Source organism: Amblyomma mixtum, chromosome 4, assembly GCF_055824585.1.
Source record: "Amblyomma mixtum isolate Tamu chromosome 4, ASM5582458v1, whole genome shotgun sequence".
Taxonomy (NCBI): Eukaryota; Metazoa; Arthropoda; class Arachnida; order Ixodida; family Ixodidae; genus Amblyomma; species Amblyomma mixtum.
This window is the reverse complement of record NC_143015.1, coordinates 31,500,153-31,526,801: the sequence shown is the minus strand read 5'-3', so window position 1 is coordinate 31,526,801 and position 26,649 is coordinate 31,500,153. Positions and strand designations below refer to the sequence as shown.

The window sequence follows — 26,649 nt, the reverse complement described above, 5'->3', positions numbered from 1 at the left end:
CCTTATCTGACGAACGCCACGAGAAAATTCCTCTGAAATCGATATTTCGGAGCCCTTGAGTTTAGGACACGCTTTCATTATCGATACTTTTTCACGGTAGTCTAAAAACCTCACAATTACTGGACGATCACCTTCTTTCTTCTTTCCCAGCCTATGACAGCGTTCAATTCCACAAATGGTTAAATCAAGCTTTTCAAGAAACACACTCTCTTTTATCTTCTTGCTAAGGTCATCAGATGTTTCAGTGCTCTCTTCTTTAACGCCATAAATTATCAAATTATTCCTTCGACTCCGATTTTCTAACTCATCTACCTTATTCAAGAGGCTGGAAACATTCTGTTCTAGTTCAAATATAGTTGATTTCAGGCCACTTACTTCTGCCTTCAATGAACCAAGAGAAGCCATTTGAGTTTCTATGCCACTTATTCATTCATGTAAGCTTGCTACATTTTTTTCAAGTTTTTTTTTGTCTGGTCAGGACATCGTTGATTGAAGCAGTTATGTTATTTTGCCCCAAGAGAAGTTGCTGCAACATATCCTGGTCTGTAGGCCCCGGATTCGACTCGATATCACCACGAATCAAAAGGCTTATTTTAAAAGAAACAGCAGAGACAACACTTTGTATGCCAAGTGGGCATGGCAGTAGCAATAGAAAACGGTCATCACTGCGAAAACACTTCATTCGAGAATAATCACTGACCTACACGATAAAGCAGAACTAATTGAGCACCATGTCCGATGTGCTGCTGCCTAGCCCACTGGTTGAGATGGCCGGGGGACAACTTCTTATAGCCGCTGGTATGTCCACGTGACTTGACGTCACCGATGGGGTGGCAGAAGGTGATATGAAGAAAGGCTGGACGATCTCGATGACGGGGCAACGGCTGGCTCGTGCCAATGACTTGATGTCTTGTTGATACGGAAGAGCAGCAGTAAATCCTTCTTCAGCGCAACCAAGGGAAGGCTGAACTTGAAGAAAGAGCGCCAAGGCCTGCACGATAAAGCAGAACTGATTGAGCATCATGTCCGATGTGCTGCTGCCTAGCCCACTGGAGCTTAAATTGGAAATTTAAGCCAAAATGGAGCTTAAATTGAGCACTCATTCTTTCATTTCCCTTATAAATTACTTTTGTTTTCCCTCTAACAGCTCGCAGCGCCTTGGGTTCTGTTAGTGTGTGTCATGTTGTTGTTGCAACCGCTTTTCTGGAGTCTCACCACTGATCTGATGCAAACCGCATATACGGATGTTGTTGATTAGTTATGCAGTCATTATATAAATATGAATAGGGTGGAAAGCGATCGAATCGGTCCGCCTCTTGTCCTTGTGCTCTTTTAAACAAAGTTCATATTGCGTGTTCATCGCTGCAGTAATCACATACTGCAGTTTTATTTACTTATTGAATAAACAATGGACTCACCTTAATATGTCGTCCAGTATGTTTCATTTCTGTACCGGTCGGTGAGGTCCAGGGATTATTCAAAGTTTTTGCGGACGTTATTGAGCAGCTCGGGAACCCTTCTATAAGGCCAATGCAACTTGAGCCAATAACATGTTTACTAATGGAGCCATATTAGCCGTGCGCACAGGGCAGACGTGCGCTGAACTTTAAAAAATAAACCAGTTCTACTTTTCAAGCAGTTAACTTCATCTCAGCAAGTGCCAGGAGAAATCAAAAGCGCGTAATCAACATGCAGTGGTTCTGTACTCCAAAGCCTTCTCATGCTTACAGTAGATTCTACACATTTCAACACTGTGGCTGTGACACTTTTGATAAGGTATATGTAATCTGCCCTTGAGCATTACTGTTACCTCTGAGGACTATAAAATGAAGCTCAATAATAATCCGTTTAATCTTCTTGCTCAGAGCTAATCAAGGCCTGCGGCATTTCAAAAAAAGACTGGGTATTGAGCACTCAGCGGTTAGGTAATTCTGCATCTGTTGACCTAAGGCTGCCCTTTCGGAGTTCCGGCCACATGGCGGCGAGTTTTCTACTGTCCACGCAGGTTTTTTTTTTCACCATTGGAAAGCATCGTGCTGCATTTTTCCCGTTCCACCCATATGAATCATGCTGCTGTTTTCCTGTCGGCGAGGCGGTTTTGTGGGGTAAAATTATGTGCATGCCAAAGCATTTTTCGCTGTTTTTCAGCGTCGCATTTTATCTACTGATTTTGCTGCTCTGTGGCGGGCATATTCAGTCCAACCGAGGTCTATAAACTACTGAACATATGCAGGAGCTGTTGAATGGTTAAAGCGCAATAGTTTCCAAGTTATCGCAGCTTACCAGGGAGGTGTCTAGCGTGAAACCTCGTCGTATTTCTTTAGAAACTAAGCTAGAATACATCTGCACAACTGAAATAGCCTTAACCAATTTTGAATGGCAGCAACGACAGGATGATGAAGTGTTTGCAAGCATCATCTAGGAAAATCCTGTTGTTCGGATTCTGTTGCCAACGAGGCGGCTGTCGAGTCTGAGGATGCGATTAATAATCAGCGCAATAGAGAGCTTCAATTATCGTTTTTATCTACTGAACGGCCCTGGTTCTGGGTACATAATGTGCTGAAAAAAACTAGGCGCATCATTGCGCGCTTGCATTCATTCTTTAAAGCCCACCAAGCTGTGCTTGTAAAGACATTTAATATTATGGGATCCAGCGCTGCTAAATTATAAGGCTTTTCCCGTACTGTACGTGATTAGCGAAGCATATTATGGTCTCATGATCATCAAAATATTGAAGAAGGAATTAAACCAGTTTTGAAATATTATGCGCTTCACTCGGGAACGAGGAGCTTTCGATGGAACAGTGAAGCAGGCCTTGTACGAGACTAGTAACACGGTACTGGTAAGGCTTTCATGTGCCCTGATAGAGTTTTATCAATCAACCGATGCACTATTAAAAACAGAGTCGATGACTTTCATTTCCTTCTTTGTACGAATCCAACCGACCATCGTTCTGGGAACAGAACAGAATCTTGTCGTGGCCCAAGTACCTCAAGTATTGAAGTATTTCGTGACTACTACCTGTGTTTTCTTCGAGTGGCGGATGGGTGCTTATTCTGGTCTATGATAGTATGCCATGCGTCCAAATGGAATTCGCCGATAGTTAATTTGAATATATTTTTGAAAGCACCGGTTATTGGTTCTTTTATAGGCCTCTAGAACCTTCGGCACGGCCACTAATTCGTTTCGTTTATTCAATTTTCTTGAAGCTGTTAACAGTGAATATCTTACTAGATGTGTTGGGGGGAGGTGCACTAACTTTCCGGATATTGAACTCTCTGACTGGTCGGTTCCCGAACTAAGGGATACATCTCGAGGTTGTCTATATATAACGTTTGTTGATATTGTAGATCACAACACATTTTTGTCAGTACGTGCGTGAGCCCTCAGGAACGGACGGAACACGTCCAGTACTGGACCTCTTGCTCTGCAACCTGTCTGATGTTGGGTGAAATGTACCGGTGCTGCCAGGTTTGAGAGACCGCAATGTTGTTCAAGCAATCTTAACAGCTCAGTATACGAACGTTGCAATAACACCTAGCGGAAAGGTTTATGCCTAAAGCGGGGTCAACTATGAGGTAATTAGCGCTGCTTTAAAGTCGCTATTCCTAAATTTCGATGCCCTTGCAAATGTCTTATATATCGAACTATTGTAACATGCTTTTTAACGGAAACTGTTCAAACTACGGGCAGCCTTTGTCCCGTCATATTATATCGTCTACAAGCGCTCGAAAAAAAAACACGAGGTTTAGCAAAGGGTTGCGTGCTCTATTTCGAAGATAGTTACTACTGGATCAAAGGAACAAGGCGTATAATTCGCCGGACTGTTTTCCTTTGGTGGAAGCAATGAAAAGCAAATTTGAACGAAAGTGCGACATCCCTAAGCGCGAATATTTTTCGCATCTAAGTGACAAGGTTGTCAGCGAGACCAAAGCATTTAGGAGGTACGTGAAGGGGGAATGGCTAGAACTACAGCTCGCTACCTGCATTGAAAATTGATGAGGCACTCATTCATGACAATGGGTGCGAAGTGGAAAATTTTCGCCTTATTTTCGTCAGTATTTTTGCCGTCTACCTCAGGTACGTGTTACCTGTTATACATTTCCTGCTTAAATAGTGGAAATAGACAGAATATCGGAAGTATCCTTTCGTGTCGATGGTGTCCGTAAATTATACAAAGATGTGAACCAGGCTGAGGCCCGTGCCCCTGATGACATTCCTGCCGCTGTTATAAGAAATTGCGTGGATAGATTAGGCTTTTGATCTCACCCGGTTATTCCAGTAGTCCCTCAGTGCGACAGACTTGCCAGCTGACTGAAAGCTAGCTCGAGTAGTGCCCATTCATAAGTGTGGTTTGCAAAATTTGGTTCAGATCTGCAGACTAATTTCCTTGACTAGCAAAACTTAAAAAGTTCTGAAGCATGCCATACATAGCTGTGCTATAACTCATTTTACTATAAATAACTCCTCATCCCCAGTCCACACGGTTTCAGGTATGTTTTTTTTTATAGTTGCTGAAATTTTTTCACGGCTTAGCCTCGGTAACTGAGAAGCAGCAAGTAGTGAATTGCATTTTCTTAGATTTCCGCAAAGCATTTGATGTAATCGCCGACAATCTCCTATTCACGTTATTAATATTTGAATTCAAATATAAAATAATTGAATGCTATCCGAATATTTGTTATGACGGAAACAGGCCCTCGTTCTGAACGGTTTTTCTTCACAATGTGCATGAGTTACGTCGGAAGTTCCCAAAAGCTCAGCGTTGGGACCATTTTTGTTTTGCCGTACATCAGTGATAGTTAAACTGAAATAAAGCGTTCAGTCAGGATGTGTATTATCCATTCACATACAGAATTAACTACGTTGCTTTAAACATCACCAAAGAGTTTAAATATCGAGGCGTCTTTTTACTTACAATTTACGATAGAATACACAAGTTGTATTATGATTAAGGCAGCATCAGTTTTGGGCTTATTTTTAGCCATTCACAAAGTAACCTCAAAACACAGTTCCATTTCTGCAATGTGCGATCAATATTTGAATATCAATGTGTTTATTAGGGCCCCTTTACATCTGATAAGCAAATTAGAAAAAATCAAAGCAGGAGAACTAGATTTGAGATTTGTCGTTGAGAACTACAGCCGACAACTCGCCAGGACAGATAGCGAACTCAACTTTGAACGGCAAGAACCAAAGGAACGAAGAGGACATCTGAGGTTAAAATTTTTCCATGATATTTATTATTCAGAAAGAGGCATAAACTGCAAAAGATATATCCAGGCATCACATTATGTAATGAAGCGACTACGCCACTTCTTGAAGGTCACGGAACTTTCTTGTAAGGGTGATTGATGCCTTGCGTCATTTATTGTTTATTACAGCTATTCTAAAGTGGAACATTCAGCCATCCAACATGGCATCTATTTTACAAATGATGCTTTTTTTCATGCTGGTAAGAAATAAATACCTTTTTATGTAGAGCACCCAAGAAACGTGCTCCATTTCGTATTCGTTATACACTCCATTCGGTATATTGGGGTTGCCCTGAAAAGATTCACAAACAGTAAGCCCTCATCTACAGCGCCTACACGCAACAGCATATATGACCGCAAAGTCGTTCTAAATAATTGTCACACTAACCATAATGTGCCGCCGTCTAATTATGACATTTTTTGTGAGGATTGTGTGAAATTCTGCGCCATCTAAATGGAATGGTTGAAAGGTTTCATGGCACTTTCTTTGGTCGTTTGGATTGCTTTAATCATGATGTGTCACTTTTAGTTTGCGTGGTGAGGAAAGCCCCCAAGTGCCATTCCTAAGCCTAGGTGGCTCAATCTCTTTTAGCCTGGTCTCACTCCTTTTCAGGTCTACCGTTTTCAGCGCTCTGTTTCGTTCTCTTTTCTGTCCGTCCTTGTTTCGTGTGCGCTGCAAACATCTACCGTTCTCTTGTTCTCTAGATCGCTATAATGGCTGCGTTTGGGCGAGTTGGTTAGACATGTTAAACCTGGAAAGCGCATAAAAACAACGGACAACAGAAAAAGAGACAGACACACGAGCGCTTACTTCCAACTCCAAGTTGGAAGTAAGCGCTCGTGTGTCTGTCTCTTTCTGTTGTCCGTTGTTTTTATGCGCTTTCCAGGTTTAACATCTCTAGATCGCAGAAAAAAGAAATATAATTGTGGACCGATTTTTCTTGAGTTCTTTAATATATATCGAGTAGGAGTGCAACTTAAAGATAAACTGAAATAAACAAGTACGCCAAGATCTATCTTCGCTTCCAACCTCTCCTTTACCTGAGAGAAGATGGACCTTGCCTAAGGGAGACATATTGCTTCGATTTGGGAATGTCGACAAGCGACTTCAAAGAAGCTTCAACGCAACATCAAAGCATGCCATTTGGTAGTGAGGTCATGTGCGCAAAGCTTCGAGCATTGAATTGACCCGAAGAGCATTTCTGACGCTGCCCAATGCTTCGAAAAAGTTAGCTTCAAATAGCAGCCCAACATTCCAGATATTTAGTGTCCTTTTCAATCGTAGAAATCTATAAGGACAGAGCTGTGAGAAAATAATTTTTTTTTCATGAACAAAACACTTCAAAGAGGCGGTCCTAGTGCTAGAAGTATAGTGATCTAGGTCATTGCCTTGAAACATCGACGGGTACATTTCAGTGAAATTGCCGCCGCGGTGGCTCAGTGGTTATGGTTCTCGGCTGCTGACTCCAAAGACGCGGGTTCTATCCCGGCCGCGGCGGTTGAATTTCTTTGGAGGAGAAATTCTAGAGGCCCGTGTGCTGTGCGATGTCAGTGCAGGTTAAAGAACCCCAGGTGGTCGAAATTTCCGGAGCCCTCCTCTACGGCGTCTCACTTAGCCTTAGTCGCTTTGGGATGTTAAACGCCATAAACCAAACCAAACCAAACCATTTCAGTGGTATTAAATTCGATAAAGAGAAGGTGCTTCGTTCTAGCCTGTTCAACAGTCCTAGGTACAAAATGGCCCATCGGTTGAGTAGACATCAGAATGACATGCAAAAATGGTACGATGCAAAGGTAACTACACTTCCTCATAGCAACAGACATGTGATAGTTCTCTGCTACTTCCATCACGCCAAGGCGCATGGAAGCGCCTGCTAACTAACCATATCCCTGGAATCCGCGGCACAGCTGTATCTTCCATTGACTGCACAGGAAACAAACAGTGCGCAAAAGAAAAGCTTTTTTTTTAATTCGCGCAAGTGGAACATACGCTCGCAGGTGATTATAAAAACTATGAAATTTCACTTGCTTCCACAATTTTGCAGCAGCTTTTCTACATCTTCTAGCAACCGTATTCTAGCAGCCAATCTCATTGCACGGCTAGGTTCCGTACATAAATTGTCGAAACTGCACTCATGATGTTTCAAATAACGATTTGGATTTCGCCCGCCGCGGTGGCCGAGTGGCTATGGTGCTCGGCTGCTGACCCGAAAGACGCGGGTTCGATCCCGGCCACGGCGGATGAATTTCGATGGAGGCGAAATCCTAGAGGACCGTGTGCTGTGCGATGCCAGTGCACGTTAAAGAACCCCAGGTGGTCGAAATTTCTGGAGCCCTTCACTACGGCGTCTCTCATAGCCCGAGTTGATTCGGGACGTTACCCCTAATAAACCAATAAACCAAACACAAGCGCGCACCAGAGCGTCGTCTTAATTCCAAAACACTTCGCCGTCCTCCCAGCATCCGTAGCACCCTGATGGCGTTACGTGATGGCTGAAAGCTATCACGTAAAAATATTATTGCTGCAGCCAACGAAAATCCTGCAGCACGTTATCTGTATTGGGAGGACAACTAGCTGCGCTCTGGCGGACGCACAACTGATATTGTTCGAAAACAAGGTGCTGCTGCTGCTGCTGAAATAGCGATTGAGCAAAAGTTTACTGAATCGCGGTAACGTCTTTCAGGCCAGAAAGATAACACTCATTTGCTGGCTCTCTTCTCTTTTTTCTTTTCCAAGTACCTCGTCAGCGCCACCTCTGCTCTGCGTCAGCGTGGGGCTCATCCAACTTTAATGTGCGTGCACAGCGACCCTACCATGGTATAGAGATTCATTATGTGGCTTGGCACCAAAGCTGTATTTCTGTCTCATCCTTGTCTGTGGTTTCGCAAAGAGCGGAGGGGGTTAAATGTGCCTCGAATAAAAATGTACCTTTGCGCCAACCTAAGAACGAAGAGTTAGTTTAGTGACATGTGTTACGTATGCTTACACACGAGTTGAATTTCATTGCTCTTAAAGAAACAGGTCTGTATCATTCTCTGTAGCGCATCAAGTCGACGTCATCCATTAGTTTGCATCCTTCGCATCCGCTGCTATGCGAAATAGCCTCCTGGGTTGTGCCCTGGCGTCCACTTGTGCGCTGTTTTTGCTAGCGCTAACAAAAGCCACAATTCTATTAATTATAGATTTCAGGCTGGCCGTTTTCAGGACCACATTCTACTGCGGCCTAGGCACCTTCAAGTGCAGCTACTATGCTTTTTTATTGGATAATCTAGTGTACTAACCTAATACGTTCAAAACATTAGTTGGTGCTTGTAACGATCTGGTGCTGCACCCGGCGAAGCCTTCAACGCTGCTGTGGTTTCGTTAGTTAATTCCATTCTTAACGCGACAACGTTAACGACGTAATGTCGCAGAAAATCCGGTGCCGACGTTTATGGCATAACTGACGTTGTCGGTGTTATTGGCTTTGATGGCGAGTTGAGTGCACGAAGAACACACTACGAAGGTAATTCTTTCTTTATTGTCACGCTACGAAGGCTCGTTGTTTCAAACTGAATAAAAGTGGACCTAGTGAATGCGTTGTGGTCTTTGACTTTGCAAAGTGTCTTTGAGTGCTGCTGCGTACATGAGTAATAGCCTCCAGCACGCTGTCTCGCTTCACAACTGCCCACTTATGTAAGTTCGCCGGTGCTTGCTTAAAGTACAGTCATAGGAAAAAGTGTTCGGCGTATGGAGTCACGGAAGAAAGTTTATTTCCGCGATGCCTCGCTAGCGATACGTCGGGGGCGTTTGCAGCAAGCATGACCCCTCATAATTCGAAGATTTTAACTAACATAAAATGGGCGACTGCACCGAGCTACTTCTGTTTTCTTGGAGCTCTAATCTAGCAAGCTTTTGTTCATGACTCCGCTGGCTTTAAAGCACTTCTAGCCGCACTCCGCAGGTTATAACGGTGTTTCTGCGTTAAGCCTCTACCTGTCAAGTGTAACTGACTCACTGGGTCAGTGGACACCTCATTAGCATTGTTATTACACTCTACGAAAAAAACCGACCCAGAGGGGAGTAAACACAACTTTATTTAGTCCTCAAAACGGCCCGTTAGTCCCTAAATTTTCACACGGCACTCTTCTTTCTACAATAATGCGCCGTGCGCTAACTCAACGGACTAACTGCCGAGAAAGAGACTAACGGGGGGGGGGGGGGGGGGGGCGAATCGCAGCATAACATCATGCGAAAATCGCGCGAGAAGACCTCGACTGCAACAGTACTCGGTTTTAGAAGCGCAGGACTGTGTCTGAGGCCAGTGAGAGCAACGCCGCTGCCCACGATGAAGCGGATACTCTTTTGCGTGAGAAAAAGGTTTCGTGCAACCGAAACGGCTGGAAGCTGTGCAAGTGCATATACAAGTACTACGAGCTTCAATACGTGTTGAATGTGAGTTTTAAAGATTACAGTTGAACAAGTACACGTAGTTTTATGTCGTTGTCGTGTGTTTACGAGCTTCTGAGAAGCTGTGCAAGTATCGGCCACACTTCGCGAAACGGTGAGTGGCAAGCAATCAATTCCCTGTCACCGCTCCCCGCCAGTAACAAAAAACGAACTGAACCATGACCCTCTATATTTGTTTTAAACAGGCTGTAATGTGCAGCTGCCAATGCCAGAAATAAGACCACCTTATACGCAAAAAAAAGAAACGAAAGAAAACAACTGTTGTGATTGTGAAGTACCGGTCGAAATGTAAACACAGTTAAGAACTTCTTTTTTGGCCAAAATGCGATTTAATCCTCTGTGCGTGAGCATTAAAGCTTAACGCAGCTTGTTGCAAAAGCATAAGACAGAAAAATTACCGTACTGTGCTCTAATTTCTAAACAGCAATACGTTTGACAACAATGCGAGCCGTACACACAGGCAATGTGTGCGTTTCGCATATCAGGCTTATATTTCCTGCCTCTGACCATCTGCTGTGGTGGCCTAGCCATATCCGCGCTCAGCTCCTAATTTAAAGGTTAAGCAAAGAAGAGAGGGGGGATGAGGGGCTCGTTATAGATATGAGAAAAGCCAATAGCCACAGAAACCAAGGGACACGAGGTATTTTTAATTTAAAGGTTGTTGGTTAGAGTCCTCGTGTTTTCATGTGGGTTTATTTCTGCTGCCTATTCGTTGTTATTGTCAAATTTTGTCGAAAAGTATCCCGCTCTAAGTTACGCTGGAAATAACGCGCCGTTTGTATTTTTTTTTTCATTAAACGTCTGCTCTCGGGGACTAACTGTTGCACCCCTTTCTAAGGGGACCAACAGTAAGACCATTTGCAGTTAGTCCCGAAAAGTAGGAATGCCAGTGGCAGGTCAGTTACTCCCCAAAAAGACTAACTTTTCGCCCCCTGTTAGTTCCTTTTTCCAAAGAGTGTAGGTGGCAGCATCGATATCCATATTGAGGCAGCTATGCGCATTTCTTGTTCTCAAAACCAGTGGATGCTATAGACTCCGTTGCTTTTGAGGAAAGGAAACGCGCACAACTGGCTCCCTGGGTCAGTGAATACCTCAATAGCGCTTTGAGGTGCGTGGCGATGGCCTGTACATGAATCATTCTGAAAAAAAAAAAATGTGCTTACGTAGAATAAGTTGTGCATCACAATGATAAGCCCCCAGCCATTGTTTCTATTACTACTTCCCTCATCATTACCATCATCACCAGCCTGTCTATGCCCATGGGCAAAGGCCTCTCCCATGTCTCTCCACTTAACCCTGTCATTCGCCAGCTGCGGCCACCGCATTCCCCCAAGTTTCTTAATCTCCTCCGCCCACCTAACTTTCTACCGCCCCCTGTTACGCTTGCCTTCTCTTGGAATCCACTCCGTTACCCTTAAGGACCAGCGGTTATCTTGCCTTCGCATTACATGCGCTGCCTAAGCTCACTTCTTCTTCTTGATCTCAATTAGGATATCATTAACGCGCGTTTGTTCTTTCTCCCACTCCGCCCGCTTCCGATCTCTTAACGTTACACCTATCATTTTTCTTTCCATAGCTCGCGGCGTTGTCCTTAACGTAAGCTTAACCCTCTTTGTTAGCATCCACGTTTCTGCCCTATAGGTGAGTGCCGGTAAGATACAGCTGTTGCATACTTTTCTCTTGAGGGATATTGGTAAACTGCCATTCATGATCTGAGATAACCTGCCATATGCGCTCCACCCCATTCTTATTCTTCTAGTTATTCCCCTCCCATGATCCAGATCAGCTGTCACTACCTGCCCTAATTAAACATATTCTCTTACTACTTCCAGCACCTGGCTACCAATTGCGAACTGCTGTTCCCTTGCTAGGCTGTTGAACATTACTTTGGTTTTCTGCATGTTAATTTTTAGCCCCACCGTTCTGCTCTGCCTGTATAATTCATTGATCATGCCTTGCAGTTCATGTACTATCAGCAAGAAATGAAACGCGAACACGACAACTAAACCGCGGACTGCAAAATACGCGGCTCTTTGCCAGGGGGAAGCTCAATTCTAGCTCTTACTATTTTTATTTAGAAGGCGCGAAGACTCGTCCTTAGATGTGTTATTAAACCGCGCTTGTATTTCTAATCCAGGAGCTAATATGTTGTTGTTTTTGTGTTCCCACCTCAGTTTTCTTGTTCGCGTTTCATTCGTTGATGATAATACGTACCTAGAGGAGTACGTTTCTGGTGTTACAACGTGGCTTCAGTAATTAGACATTTGTGGAACTGAAAATGACATATAATTACAATCTATAAAACTTACATATGGTATTAGAGATAAATACCCCATCGTTGCATCACTGGTTATGGAACCTGGTTATGTCCTGGTTATAGCCCAGTTATGGAACCACTGAATTCAAAACTTGTTGGAAAACTTTTTCGCCCCGCATGGGGGAGGCGGCAGCGGGTGAGAATGGAGAAGAAATGTCTTGAAAAAAATTGCTGAACCTTTGGTTTGGTGTCGCGAACCGTGTATTGCATATAATTACGTCATGGTTATATGAATCATTATCTATGGCTCGCCACAGAACAAAGGCCACATCGGCGAACTTTAGTTCTCCACAAGCCTGTGAATAGAAAGGAAATAAATAGTGGAGAAGACTGCGTCGCCTTCATGCTGCCTGTAATAACTAACACCTTAGGTTTTTCCGCCGCCTCGGGCATAACGATCTAAAGGGCCAGTGAGGGGGCGAGGACAATACAAAGTTAGCAGATTACTGCCCATGGGTTGTCGCAGAAAGCATTTCTCGCCAGTCATCCAACGCTAAGACAGAGAAATCAACCATCCGCTGTGAATAGTGATATATAGGTGAGAAACCGTGACGTTTCTATCCTTGCTTCGGATGAAGCCGTTTCCTTCTCAATGTTTCATCTTTGTTCTCCGTCTTCGTTTGTGATTAGTTGCGACCGTATATAAACAGAAGCAGTACGTCAGTACAGCTGGGTTGTAATTTACAATTCATACTAGCTAATTGTTCGGTTAGGACAATTTGGTCGTTGAACAGGCCGTCAGGAGTGGCACCGTATGCTGCGGCTGAGGTCACTTTTCGCGCACGCTCCGCAGCTGTTGTTCTGAAGGAAGTTGCGGGGTGGACGTAGCGTAAGCGTATCGATCTCTTCTGTTCACAATGCTAAGCTCAATATATTGCTGCGTGCGCGGTTTGTTGAAAATCACGACTTGTTGAAGGCACATGAGCATACAGAAGGCAGCGGGAGCAGCTTTTTATTTATGATTCTTTTTTGTAGGATTCTGAACTGCCGGCTCACAATATATTATTCCCGCATGACATGTAAATGCGAGCTGGATGCGGCAGCTTCCCGACAACGGGCAAGGACAACACCAGCTGCCCTTCATGGGGAAAATATTGCCCCTGTCTGTGAAAGATATTGCTTTTCAGTCGCTTTCACACTGATAACAAAAACCGTACCCTAATATTTCACGCCACACGGTTTACTATGTGCATACCAAATCAGCAGAAGAAGGTAAATTTATTCTGAGCTTCTATTCTCACACTTGTGAGGAAACGGGTTTCGTGGAACAATGTCTTTAAAGGAGGAGCTCTTGAGTGTTCTGGAAGAGATTGCAATATACTATAGGTAGCTTCATGCATGCTTCATGTCAGACTGTGGAGGAGTACAAAGACATGTAGAGCCTAGGCTCCACTAACTTAGAGCGGTTTCAGTGCATACAAAATCGTAGGCGGTTGCGAAAGAAATTTACCAAAATATACTCATATGATAAACTAAATAGCGCGCTTTTTGTACCATGCAGCTGAAGCGAAAAGACGCAGATATGCGAGACTTTAGCAAGTCGAAAATATTAATTCCATTGTCCTTACTTGCTTTAGATAGAGTCCTATGGGATAGCTGCTGAAAATGAGAAATTTTAGATATTGTTCGGTTGAATGTTGAGAGCAATGATCTAGGGTGACGTAATCTACAACACTGTGTGAGGGAATAGTGTTTTGATCGGAACAGCGGGAGCAAAAAATTTGCAGATGGGGAACCAAATTTACAACCCAGCTTTACTGACGTACTGCTTCTGTGTATATACGGTCGCAACTAATCACAAACGAAGACGGAGAACAAAGATGAAACATTGAGAAAGAAACGGCTTCATCCGAAGCAAGGATAGAAACGTCACGGTTTCTCACCTATATATCACTATTCACAGCGGATGGTTGATTTCTCTGTCTTAGCGTTGGATGACTGGCGAGAAATGCTTTCTGCGACAACCCATGGGCAGTAATCTGCTAACTTTGTATTGTCCTCGCCCCCATCACTGGCCCTTTAGATAGTTATGCCCGAGGCGGCGGAAAAACCTAAGGTGTTAGTTATTGCAGGCAGCATGAAGGCGACGCAGTCTTCTCCACTATTTATTTCCTTTCTATTCACAGGCTTGTGGAGAACTAAAGTTCGCCGATTTGGCTTGTGTTCTGTGGCGAGCCATAGATAATGATTCATATAACCATGACGTAATTATATGCAATACACGGTTCGCGACACCAAACCAAAGGTTCAGCAATTTTTTTCAAGACATTTCTTCTCCATTCTCACCCGCTGCCGCCTCCCCCATGCGGGGCGAAAAAGTTTTCCAACAAGTTTTGAATTCAGTGGTTCCATAACTGGGCTATAACCAGTACATAACCAGGTTCCATAACCAGTGATGCAACGATGGGGTAGAGGCAGAGCATCTGCCTCGCTTGCAACAGGAACGGGGTTCGAATCCCGGTGTCGTGCAATTAAATAATAAAAAAAACACCGCGTGTCCATATAATTGCACAACGAATCCTGGGGTGCGGCCTGACCTCGCTAACCAGAACCGACAACGCACTCCCTCACCACAACAGGATTTTGCCACCCTGGCGTAGTTCTTGGAAGAAACCTTCTATGAACTAACCAATTAACCCTCGGCCCTCAGTCCCCAGCGGTTGCAGAGCAACTGACCAAGGTGGCGGTCAGACCTGTTACGCAGCGGAGGTTGCTAAGATTCTCTCGCTCCGGTCAGGCCGCCATTTGTAATCTGAACCTGGCAACGGTTAATGCTAAAACCTTATCCAGTGGGGCTAGCCTAGCAGCGCTGTTCGAGGAACTAGCCGGTATTAAAATTGATGTCATAGGGATTAGTGAGGTCCCAGGAAGCAGAGGAGCATTGGACGATCGTCGTGCTATCATTGTCGAAAGTTGGCAAGAACGTTTGTCCTGCTCTAGCATTTGGGCAGAGTGCTACTATATTGACACATTGGCCGGACTTTCAGTCCAGTTTTTTGCCAACGTTTCGCCGATCGAGTGGCCAACGCAGGCCTGGTGTTCGTTCCGCGACATGGGCCAGTAATGGCTTCGGACTGGTTGTCCAGCTTTCAAAGATTGGTATCTAGGTTTCGAACTCTGCCATGCCGCTTTCGAGCATTGCTGTCCAGCTTTCGAAAACTGGCATATCTAAATTTCAAACATTGATATCCATCTTTGGAAGATTAGTATCCTGCTTTCGAAAAGTGGCAAATGCAAACTAACAACCCACTGGACAATGACCGGCGCTGTGGAAGTACCATTTTACGTAGCAAATATTTATAAATGAGGGTGCCAAAGAATTCCTGGAAAAAGACCTGTTCATTGCATCGAGTTACAAGGATCACACTTCTAGCGCATGCAGGATGGCTTGCGCTACCACCAGCCATCTTGGGGAGTAAAGGAAAAAAGAGCCCATAAGCATGGTGGCAGTGGCTGTGGGAAAATTTTTTCAAGTTTGCTGCGAGCCGATCATTCACGCTGGGTAACGCAACTCGCCAAGCTGCTGTGGCACTGCTAAGGAACCTGTAAAGTGCTTAACGCAGCTGCCCTCTACTGAACTGATCTGTCATATCTGAAGTAATCGTAGCACTCCTCTTGCGAGAGTACTATTGCACTGCATTCAAACATATTCCTTGTCCAGCTATTGCACGATTACCTCACGATGCGTCGAGCCTGCAAAACGATGCACGATGTCTCTGGTGAGCCTAATTATGGGCGTCACAGGAAAAAAACAAAAGTGATTGAATTATTCGCAATTTTATGAGGCACAGTCTGCGCGAAGACACTCGCAACATATTTTGCAGGATAATTTTTAATTTATGCTTCGGAACTAACACCACATTTGCACAAAGTGGAATTTATTTTACTGAACTTGCCTTGTACCAATGGCTCATTTAATTTTAATGCGCCGTATCGCAGCCCCCGTTAATATATTCAATGCGACAAAAGCAAATTAATGTATTATTTTGTTTTAATCTCGTAACGCGTATGTCTAAATTACGAGCTCATTTTTTATTCAAGAAACGATGCACTGGTTGTAGCATCTATTCCACATGGATGTCAAAACAACATTTTTGAACAAAGTTCTTTTTAATGTGATTAAAAGTACGGCTTGCGATTTTTGCGAAATACAGAGAGCAGAAGAAACTGACGCCTCCACCCCCGCCCCCCCCCCTTTTGTTTATAAAAAGCCTAACAGTGTATCTCAGTCCCTTCGAATGCATGCAACATGAGATTCAGAACTGTGACTTGAACCCCCCCCCCCAAAAAAAAAAAAAAAACACTCGTCTGATAGTCCAGAGTAATGCCCTTTTTTCATTTAGAGATAACTTCGGAAAAAGCTTCAACCCGAAACTACGCATTTTTCTATTGCGCTTGCAAGTACGGAAGCTAAAGAGAAACAGTACGAAAGCATTACACATGTACTTACCGACTGGTCTGCAGTGGAAGATTATGCGGTTTTGATTCCTGTCGTGCATAAACAATAAATGACAAAGGTGTTCCCGAATGCATCTGATCTGAGATCACATGAATTAAAACTCTCTGTAAGACGAAGTAGTGAATATTTGGTGCATGCATCTCATCAAAGACGAAAAATAAAGTTCTTATCGTGAGGGCAGATTTGAACTGCACACGACGTCCCGCCAGACATTTCGCGAAGAGGGCAGGTACACAGAGTCGTCCTTGGGCTTTGTCTCATTCTCGTTTTCTGTGGGAAAAAATAAAGCCGCATGTATTCAAAGCAACTTTTACTCACCAAACCACATTCATTTCCAGACGCATCTCAAGATAAAAGAATTGTAGTACTTGCAATTATCATCTTGCATGCCAGGGTACTGAACCGCATCGGTGCTCTCTTAACATTTTAGATGCGCCTTTTCGCTTGCACAGAATACGAACGATGCCAGCCCGAGTGCGCATGCTTTTTCGTCGCGCTGGTAAGGCAAGACCCGTCCAGTCAATGATCTGTCAAGGTGATGAATCGGGCTATTCCAAGACGAGTGCCAGGGGGACGAGGGTTAGGGGTGAGAGCCACTATCTTCTACACAGGTTTTGTGGTCGCGACAGAAAACCTTCAGATGAAGTTGGAGAAAGGCAGGTCATGGGAGGATGCGGGAACGGCGAAGCGCGGAGCTGCGCGCGAGAGAACACAGCTTCCAGAAAGTGAGTAAAATCAAAAAGGAAAAATAGCGCTTCGCGGGGGGTTAGCGCGGTACCTGGAAGAGATCGGGAGATATTGAACTTGAATGAGAGAAGAGACGGGGGCCAAACAAGGTCAAAAGGGTTTCAGTTTTTGGAGAAAGAATCACTGGCCGTACAGAAGGCAACACCTACAAGAAGCAAAGGGATGGGCAACGCCGAAGCATGAAAGTATTGTTACAAAGCCGCGAGAAAAGCATCCTGTTCGTCGCCCGAAAACTTTGATTCAAAAAACGTGGAGATTCTAGATAGGTTTCGCCTAAGCGACTTCGGACACTAGCGTATTTTGTCGGGCCGTGTGATGTGGCTTGTGTTGGTTCAAGGTGGCTTAAAATGTTGCCGTAAAATATGAAAAATATAAAGTAATAAATAAAATAATATGCAAGCAGGATGCGCGGTCTTTCATAATTTGATGTATCGTACACGTGGCAAACAAGCTAGGTCAACATGCGTCTAACACCAGTTCACAATCGATTTATTCGCTGGTCGTCGACGAGTCCTCCAATTTTTTGTTGGTGCGGAAGTGTCACGCCTAAAAAGCAAAAACAAACAAAAGCATGTTGCATTGTGATTCGCAACTATTTACGATGGTTTTCATCAATAAAGGTGATCTTCGAAAGCAAAAAAAATTGGAGTAAATAAGCAATGACGTGAGCAAGCTGTTTATAGCCCTATGAACTGTACCTGTGCGCTTCTCAAAGAATATATTTTGTTGATTAGTGCATTGGCTAAGCCATATATAATTGCACGAATCATTACGACTGCATCACGCCAGCGCGCATTCTTTAATTAATAAATTTACCGGACCTTTTAAAAAAAATTTAGTGATTAGTTACAGCCGCTTCTAGTTACCCAGTTTTAACGATACAATTCTTTACATCTGCGGTAGTTTTTATGGATGGGGTCGTCGTCGGTCTTATCCGACACACATATTCCTCGGTTGCACCACTCAAAATTAGCGAAGGCACAAAAAGAAAACTCTACGGCAGCAGATATACGGCAAGCGAATGCGTTTGGAAGAATTTTGAATGCATTTGGAGATTGTTGTGAAAAAGAGCACAACTCCGTTGAGTCCGAATAATAATCGGAGTGTCGAGTATACATTCTACTCAAATGCGACTTAAAAGTACGCGTAGCACTGGCATTATGACACAAAGGCAGTAGTAGTACTCGAGTAATAACACTTCGCTATTACTCTAATACTGCTCGTATGCTATAATCTTCTCCAGGAACAAATGTTTTGATCTCAAGGATCAACGTCAAGCATCTGCTTTGGCAACGCATTCATGCGAATTATAGTTAAACTGAGATGACACAGGTCTCTACAGGTCTCACACCTCTTACAGAGAGCTTAAGTCAATTTTTAACAAGTTCGAAAAGTTACAAATTGTCCCTCTCTGTTGCTGCAATATTGAACGTTGCCATTTCATTTTAGCAGATGGCACAAGGTCGACTAGCGTTTGCCAGTATACTGTTAACATTCGATTACTGATGGCAAATCTGGGCAATACAGGCTGGTTTCTTGAATGGCGTAGCGAATTCTGGAAAACAGTGGGGGAATCCTGGCTAACACGGCAGATGGGAGCCATGGTTTTAAGATGGCACAACCGACAAAGGCAAGGAGGGGGAAATTGTAGCTAACCTGGCCCTTGAGAGCCAAGATTTCATGATGGCACTGCCAGTCCTTGGGAAGTGATGGACAAACAGGGCAATCATTGGATGCGGTAATGAGTGGTTCAGCCAAATATCAGATAGTCAAGTTGAACTCTGGGCCTACTTACGGCCACGTATTCTATGCTATGTATTGCAAATGGTACCCTAATACTGGCCCACTGCCATGTACTGCCTGCCTGGGGTTACGAGGACAGATGAGCCGTATACAGAACTAAAGAAAGGGCACGTACTGTGCTATGGTGGATTAGCGGGCACACGAGAAATGGCTGTGGAATTCCTCAGCAATAAGGATATAGCTGGCACAATACAGGAGTTTTATAGTATATATAGAGGGTGGCAGCCAACGTAATTACACTTAATAAAAGGTACAAACTGGAGGTGGTGCAGGTCTACGCGCCTACAACAAGTCATGATGACCAGACTGTTGAAAGCGACTATGAAGGCGTAGAATCGCCCAATGAACGAAGCAAAACCATATTACACTACTAATGGGCGACTTCAATGCGAAGGTAGTCAAGAAGCAGGCCGCTGACCAGGTGGTAGGTGAATATGGCATAGGTTCCAGGAATAGCGGGGGAGAGCTATTAGTAGAGTTGTCGGAGAGAAATAATTAATGGTTCATGAATGCCTTATTCCGAAAGCGAAAGAACAAGAATTAGACGTGGAAGAGGTGGAGTGGTGAGGCTAAAAATGAAATAGACTTCATGCTATGCGCTCATCCTGGCATCGTGCAGGATGGGGGGGGGTCCTTGGAAAGGTGCGTTGTGGCGACCTGAAAATGGTAACGTCTCGAATTAGCTTAGACCTGAAAAGGTAACGGAAGAAATGAGTGAAGTGGAAGCCTATTAACGAGTTAGTTGTAAGAGGGAAAGTAGATTAATTTAGGATATCACTGCAGAACAGATATTCCAGATATTTTTCGGCTCTAACTGAAAGAGACGATCTTAAAGTTGAAAGAATAAACGACAATATCACCGCTATCAATACGGGGTGTGCAGTAGAAGAAGGCGGTTGGATGGTTCGACAGGATACCGGCAAACTATCTCAGGAGACGAAAAATATGATGATGAAACGCCAAGGTACGACAGTGTCTAACCCTTCGGACAGAAGAGAACTTGCAGAGCTAACAAATGTAATAAATAAGGTTCAACAAGGGCAAGCTTTGGGCCAGTTGGTCTGATATGTTGGAGAGGAGGAATAACCGCGAACTTGACAGGACTGAAGAGCGAGAAGAGGACAGGACGAGCGGTAACTAGCAACTGAAGTTTATTGAAAAAAGACATGTTGCAGCAAAGCATGCAAATAATGTAAATAATGTAATAAATAATGTAATAAAGCATGTACTAAATAAGCGCAGTAAGTTGTGGCTCAGCTCCTTCTTATTATCTCTTTTCATCGTTTCGCGGCTCACTCCTTATTATAGTGTTTTGCTGTATCACTGGAATGACAGTCTTATTTGCACATACACTGTTCCTCATATGTGTAGGCAAGCTTTAAGTTTATGCTGACCAGTTTTGAATCCAATGTATTTCAAACTGTCTAGCGACAATGTGTTGCTGTTGTTGGAATTGCACACATCATTATAAAGGAGAGTGTTTGAAGGCTGCCCTAACCGTCCAGTATTTTCCGAACACCTTAAGTGCAGTTTTTGATGGCTTCAGTTATTAAACAAAAACCAAATTGGCATATAAGGTGAGAAGAATATAATATTTTGTAAGCCTAAACTTCATTACGAAGAATAACTGATATTGTAGGTAGTCATACTAGAAGCGCTCCTTTACGATCTCGAGCCGCACATTACGTTTTTGATCGATACATGGTTGCACCCTGATGTTCCTGATGGCCACGTTGTGTCTTCCGCCTACAGAATACTGCGTTGCGATAGACCGTCCCGTGGAGAGGGAGTCGCAGTTTTGCTCAAGGAAAGCAAATGGGCTGCATTGTTTTCGGGTATTCCCAATCATGAAAGCATTTTTAGCAAAATAGATTTTTGTGGCAACACTGTCGTATTGGATGGGGTTTATCGACATCCTAATGCTGATTTTGCTTTTCTTGAAGAGTTAAGTGATTGTATTCAGCGTTTTCAGGATGATCGCGTGAAACTTATCTTAGGGGATGATTTTAACTTGCCTAATATTGATTGGTTTCGCATGCCTACTGTAGGTGCCCATTCTAGGCATTGTGAGCTTCTTCTAGACATTGCTTTTTCATATAACCTCAATCATATTGTGAATGACCAACTAGAATTTGCCCGTCAGTATCCAACATTCTTGGTTTAATGTTCGTTAGCACTGCTGTTGGGCGCGTTTCTTTCGATGTGATGAAGGGTGTTTCGTATCATAACCTCGTTTTTTCTGTGTTTTCACTCTCGGTGCAGGTTCGCACCAAAAAAAACGCCCAATTGTTGAGAAAGAATTTCATAGAGCTTATGATGCTGGAATTTTGAAGTTTCTCGAGAGTCAATTTGATCGCTTCAGAGCTGAAGAGAATGTAAATTTTTTGTGGTACTCTTTTAGAAAGATTTGTCTGAATTGTTTGACCATGTTTGTTCTGGTTGTTATAAAGAAAAAGAAACAAAGCCCATGAATCACGCGGGACATAATTTACAGGAAACGGCAGCTAAAGCGGTTGCGAAGCTCTGGTCGATGTAATGCAGTTAATACGATCATTCTAAGTAGCCAGTTAAAGAAGGAGGTTAAGCAAGCTAAGGAGTCTTTCCTTACTGCTACTTTAGGGAAGTTCCTCCGTGAAGCACCGGAAAGTTCTGTAGATACACAAATAGTAATAGCAAAAGTAATACTTACTTAATAGTTAAAAGTTTGCCTGTCATTAATTTAAGGGCTATTGCAGTCATTTTTAACGAGTATTTTCAATCAGTATGCGTAATAACAATGAGAGTTCATTTTCTAAACCAGTAGACTATACTTCTAAAGCTTGATATTAAAAAGTCGATCGATCATGATAATATTCGTGCAGCCTTGATGCGCTGTTTCGCAGACTGGATATCGTATTACCTGTATGTGATTTTAAGGCTTGTTTGTCGCAGTGTCCTGTCTCCTCCGAATGGAAAACCTCGCGTGTTGTACCCATCTTTAAGGCAAATCATCGTTCCTACGGGTCCAATTACTGCCCGGTATCCTTAATTTCAACCAGATACAACATGTTGGAGCATGTGAACTGCCGATCTTTTACTGAGTTCTTAGAAGCGAACGCAACATTGTTTTAGACGTGGTTCATCAACTGTCTCACACTTGGTTACTTCTTGTCATGACTTTGTCTTAGCAGTTAACGACAGACAGCAAATACCTGCAGTATTTCGGGGCTTCGGTAAGGCCCTTGATAAGATATCTGACAATAAACTCATAGAAAAACTTTACTTAGCCTGAATCAATTCTAATCTTACTGACCTTCGAGCATATCTAGACCAAAAATTTCAATGCATCCACATTGATAATCATTGTTCTCATGCGCTTCCTGTCACTTCTGGTGTCTCGCATAGATGAGTGCTGAGGCCTATCTCATTTTTAATCAATATAAATGGCCCTGTGAATGCGGTAGATCCTGAAGTTAAAATTTTTGCAGGCGACTGTATTCTGTAATCAATAGTAAGCTCAGCAGCAGATGAAGTTAAGTGTAACAAAAATCTACCCGAAATATCGACCTGGTGTTCTGAATGGGGCATGTTTCTTAACCCTGAGAAGTGCTTGGTCCGCCGGATAGGTAAAAAGAAAACGGATCTGCAGCATCCATACACTATAGGTGGAGAGACACTCAGAGAATCCTCAGTTGTTAAATATCTTGTATGAAAAGAACAGTACCGCAGCCAAGAAGAACACAAGAGAGGACCACACAGGACTAGCGCTAAACTTCGTCTAACTTTATTCACTAACAGCGCCGCAAATATAAGAAAAACCAGGACACGTGCAGAGAGATACCAGTTTCTACACAACACTATCTACAGAACCGTTCAAGATACGCCTTTTGCGAATTAAAGAGGCTCACCGACGTATCGCTAACACAAGATAAACCTCTCTTCCTTATATGAAATGCTTCCAATAGTTCCCTTGCCCTTGTGTCTTTGCTTTTACCTAAAATCTTTATCTCATGAAACCATAGTTGACACTTTTTGCAGTACTTGCATCTTGCCTGTGGCAAATGTTCTGCTGCTCGAGGGCATTCATAACACTCAGCGCAGTGCTGAGAAAGGTGAGCACTACGTACGTCTTTCGCTGAACGGGCGTACTCACCTGCCCTTTCATTGATGCACCGCCCTGTTTGGCCCACATAGGCCTTCCCGCACGACAACGGTATTTCGTAAACCACCCCGATGCAGCAATTCACGAACTTCTTCTCATGTCTGATGCGGCACCCACTCTTGTCTTTGCTCGCGATGCGCGCGCAGAGCTGTGCCAGCTTGCGTGGGGCCGAGAAAACAACCGGTACGCCATGTTTGTTGGCCATTTTTTTCAAGTGGTGGGCTACCTTGTGCACATATGGCACTACTTCAGGTTTCACAGCCGCTTTTCTGTTGTCACATGGCTGCTGCAACTTGATGGATTTCATCCTGTTTAACAGGGCTTCAGCAACTGCGGTCATGATTGTGCCAGGAAATCCTGCCGAAAGTAATCTTTCAACCTGCTTGTCATAGCTCCCTTGCATGGTAGGACAACACGATTTCATGAGAGCCGATTCAAGGCAAAGCTTGGCAATGGCGCACTTCGCAGCTTTTGACTGGGCCGAAGCACACGGTAGTAGCTCCTTCTGTGCTCGCGGTGCATATTGCCAACATGAATGACCTTCACCCACAGTGATGTTAATGTCTAAAAACCGTAAAGAACCCCCCACAGGCCGTTCATGCGTGAACCTCAATCCCCCTCCCATTTCTTTAAAAGTATTTAACACAGAGCTCACAGCGTCTGTGTACGTCAATTCATTCTGTTTTTTAAAAACTACAAGGAAATCGTCAACGTACCTAAAAACCTTCAGTACCCCCTTCCTCGTTAAACTTAGTTCAAGGGCGCGGTCAATAGATGTTAGAAAAATGTTTGTCAGTACAGGCGCTACGCAGCATCCAATGCAGATCCCTTGTCTTTGGCGATAAAATTTGTTGTCGTAAGCGACAAACGTCACACGGAGGTAAAACTAAAGTATCTTCTTAAAATTACCTATTGAAACCCCTAATGAGTTCTGAAATTGAACAGCAACGCTCCCTTCTAAAGCTTCTCTTACGGCTGCAAACAACTCACTGTGGGGCACAGAATAAAATAAATCTTCTATATCGACGGAAAACACATAACCAATGGAAGCATTTCCTTCTAGAAAACTAATAACATCTTTTGAACTCTTGGTATGAAAAGGATCAAGTACAGGAAGATGATTGAGGTGTTTTTGCAGATATCTGCTTAGATTAACTGCCAAGTGTCCGTCTCGCTGACTACAGATCTAAAAGGCACTGACGGTTTATGCGTCTTCGCAGTAAAAAACACTGTAAGCGCATTCTTTTTACTGTTCGTAATGCTACTCGCTAGTCTGTCTTTGCAAATCTGGGCTGCCTTGCCTTTCACTCTCGTGGCACTGGATTTCACAGCAACAAAGTTCTTGGCCGCCGCGGTGGCTCAGTGGCTACGGTGCTCGGCTGCTGACCCAAAAGACGCGGGTTCGATCCCGGCCGCGGCGGCTAGAATTTCTTTGGAGGAGAAATTCTAGAGGCCCGTGTACTGTGCGATGTCAGTGCACGTTAAAGAACCCCAGGTGGTCGAAAATTTCCGGAGCCCTCCACTACGGCGTCTCTCATAGCCTTAGTCGCTTTGGGACGTTAAACCCCACAAAACTAAAACAAAACTAAACTAAAACAAAGTTCTTGGCAATAGCTTCACCGGCTCTTATTCGGAACTCTTCCTCGGTGAACACCACAAAGCCGCCCTCCTTGTCGGCTTGGAGAAGCTGGAGGTTGTTTTTCCTAAAGTAGGACACTATTTTCGTCAAGGTATGCTTCCCAGTCCTTGCGCCACTGCTGCACGTAGATCTTATTAACGCATCCACTCCATCCAGTAGGCATCTTGGTTTCTTTTCTTCGGACGTCTTTCCTGCTATACGCCTATTCAAGGCCAGGAACTCATGTGCTTCAACTTGCAGGCTTATGGCTGAACTTCGCTCCTTTGGTGAAAAGTTGGTTTACTTCACTAGGAAGCTCAACATTTCCCACGACAGTCACCGGTCTCTTTGGCTGCGTCTTGCTCTTCGTCACAGCAGTCCGCGTCACTTTGTTGATTGTGTGGGCCCACCAAAACTCCGTCATCCTTCCAATTAGGCGGCGAATTGCTTGTAGCTTGGTCCCTGCTAGCCATCTCGGATCCATGGTGTAGCATATTGTGCGCACATGGTCTTCGCACCTTCTAATTTGTCGCCACAGCTGATCTTTCAAAAGTCTGCACAACCGCTTTAGAAGACCAACCGGAGGCCGCAAGTAGCCAAAAAGCGCACTCACTTCTGCTTGTAAGATGTCCTTTCGAAGGCAGAAGGAAATGTATCTTGCTGGGCGCGTAGACAAAATGATGGTCTTCTAAACCATGAAATACCTTGGAGTTTAAATCATTACCACTTTGGACCAGGATACTCATTGACACTATCTGGGCGAGTGCCCTGAAGTGCGTTTGTTGTTTGCGACGAAAACTGCTCAAAACTGCATAACAGGCGATGTTGGTGGCGTATAAGGCTTTGGTGCGGCCTCGCCTCGAGTGCGCGTCCTGATTACGTGACCTATAAAACTCAACAAACAAGGCTGAAATAGAAAGAATACAAAGTATCGCAGCCCGATTTACTTGCAATAGGTACAGAAGCACTGACGGCATAGCAAATATAATCAAAATTCTTGGCTTAGAATCACTCCAGCCGCGGCGCACAGGGGCCAGACTGAAGCTGTATTGAATATAAAATATTTTATTCAAAATCAATACTCACCAGTACATTACCCATGTTTCCCGCGCAAGTATACGTTATAGCAATGGAAAAAAATGATTAAAAAACATCGAGCCAATAGTAACAGATTTAAATACTCATTTTTCTGTGAACACAATAGCCAACACAAACTGCAGAAGCGCGTACTAGATAGCCCAAATTTGGAAACGTTTTTTGCTAATTTAAGGGCTTAAGTATGGGAACTTTGTAATGTGCTTGTCTGATATGTATGTTTGTACTGTAATATGCACATGATCGTATCATGTGCCTGTGTAAGCGTCTATTTGAATTTTCTGGTATTTCATTGTGATATTTTACCCGCCGTGGTGGCGCAGTGGTTACGGCGCCAGGCTGCTGACCCGAAAGACGCGGGTTCGATCCCGGCCGCGGCGACCGAATTTTGATGAAGGTGAAATTCTGGAGGCACGTGTACTGCGCGATGTCAGTGCACGTTAAAAAACCCGAGGTGGTCGAAATTTCCGGAGCCTTTCACTACGGCGTCCGTCATATCCTGAGTTGATTTGCGACGTTAAACCCCAATAAACCAAACCAATAAAGCAAATATTGTGATATTATGGGCTCACCCCAGCTTGGAGTCGAAGCCACCCTGCGGAATTAATAAATAAATAGAAAATAAAGACGCGGAGGGGGCTGAAACATTGGCTTCATCTTTCGAGCGGTGTGAGAAACAATTTTTGTTGCAGTTCCTTTGCAATTATTTCAACTTCAACGGGCATTTTGTGCAAACAAAATTTTATAAACGGACTTTTTTTCAG

The 26,649-nt window shown here is 43.8% G+C and overlaps 1 pseudogene; it reads right to left on the bottom strand.

The window, feature by feature from the left end:
* Window positions 1–718: 718 nt before the first annotated feature.
* Window positions 719–25,214, bottom strand: LOC149346073 (uncharacterized; annotated as a pseudogene).
* Window positions 25,215–26,649: the final 1,435 nt, after the last annotated feature.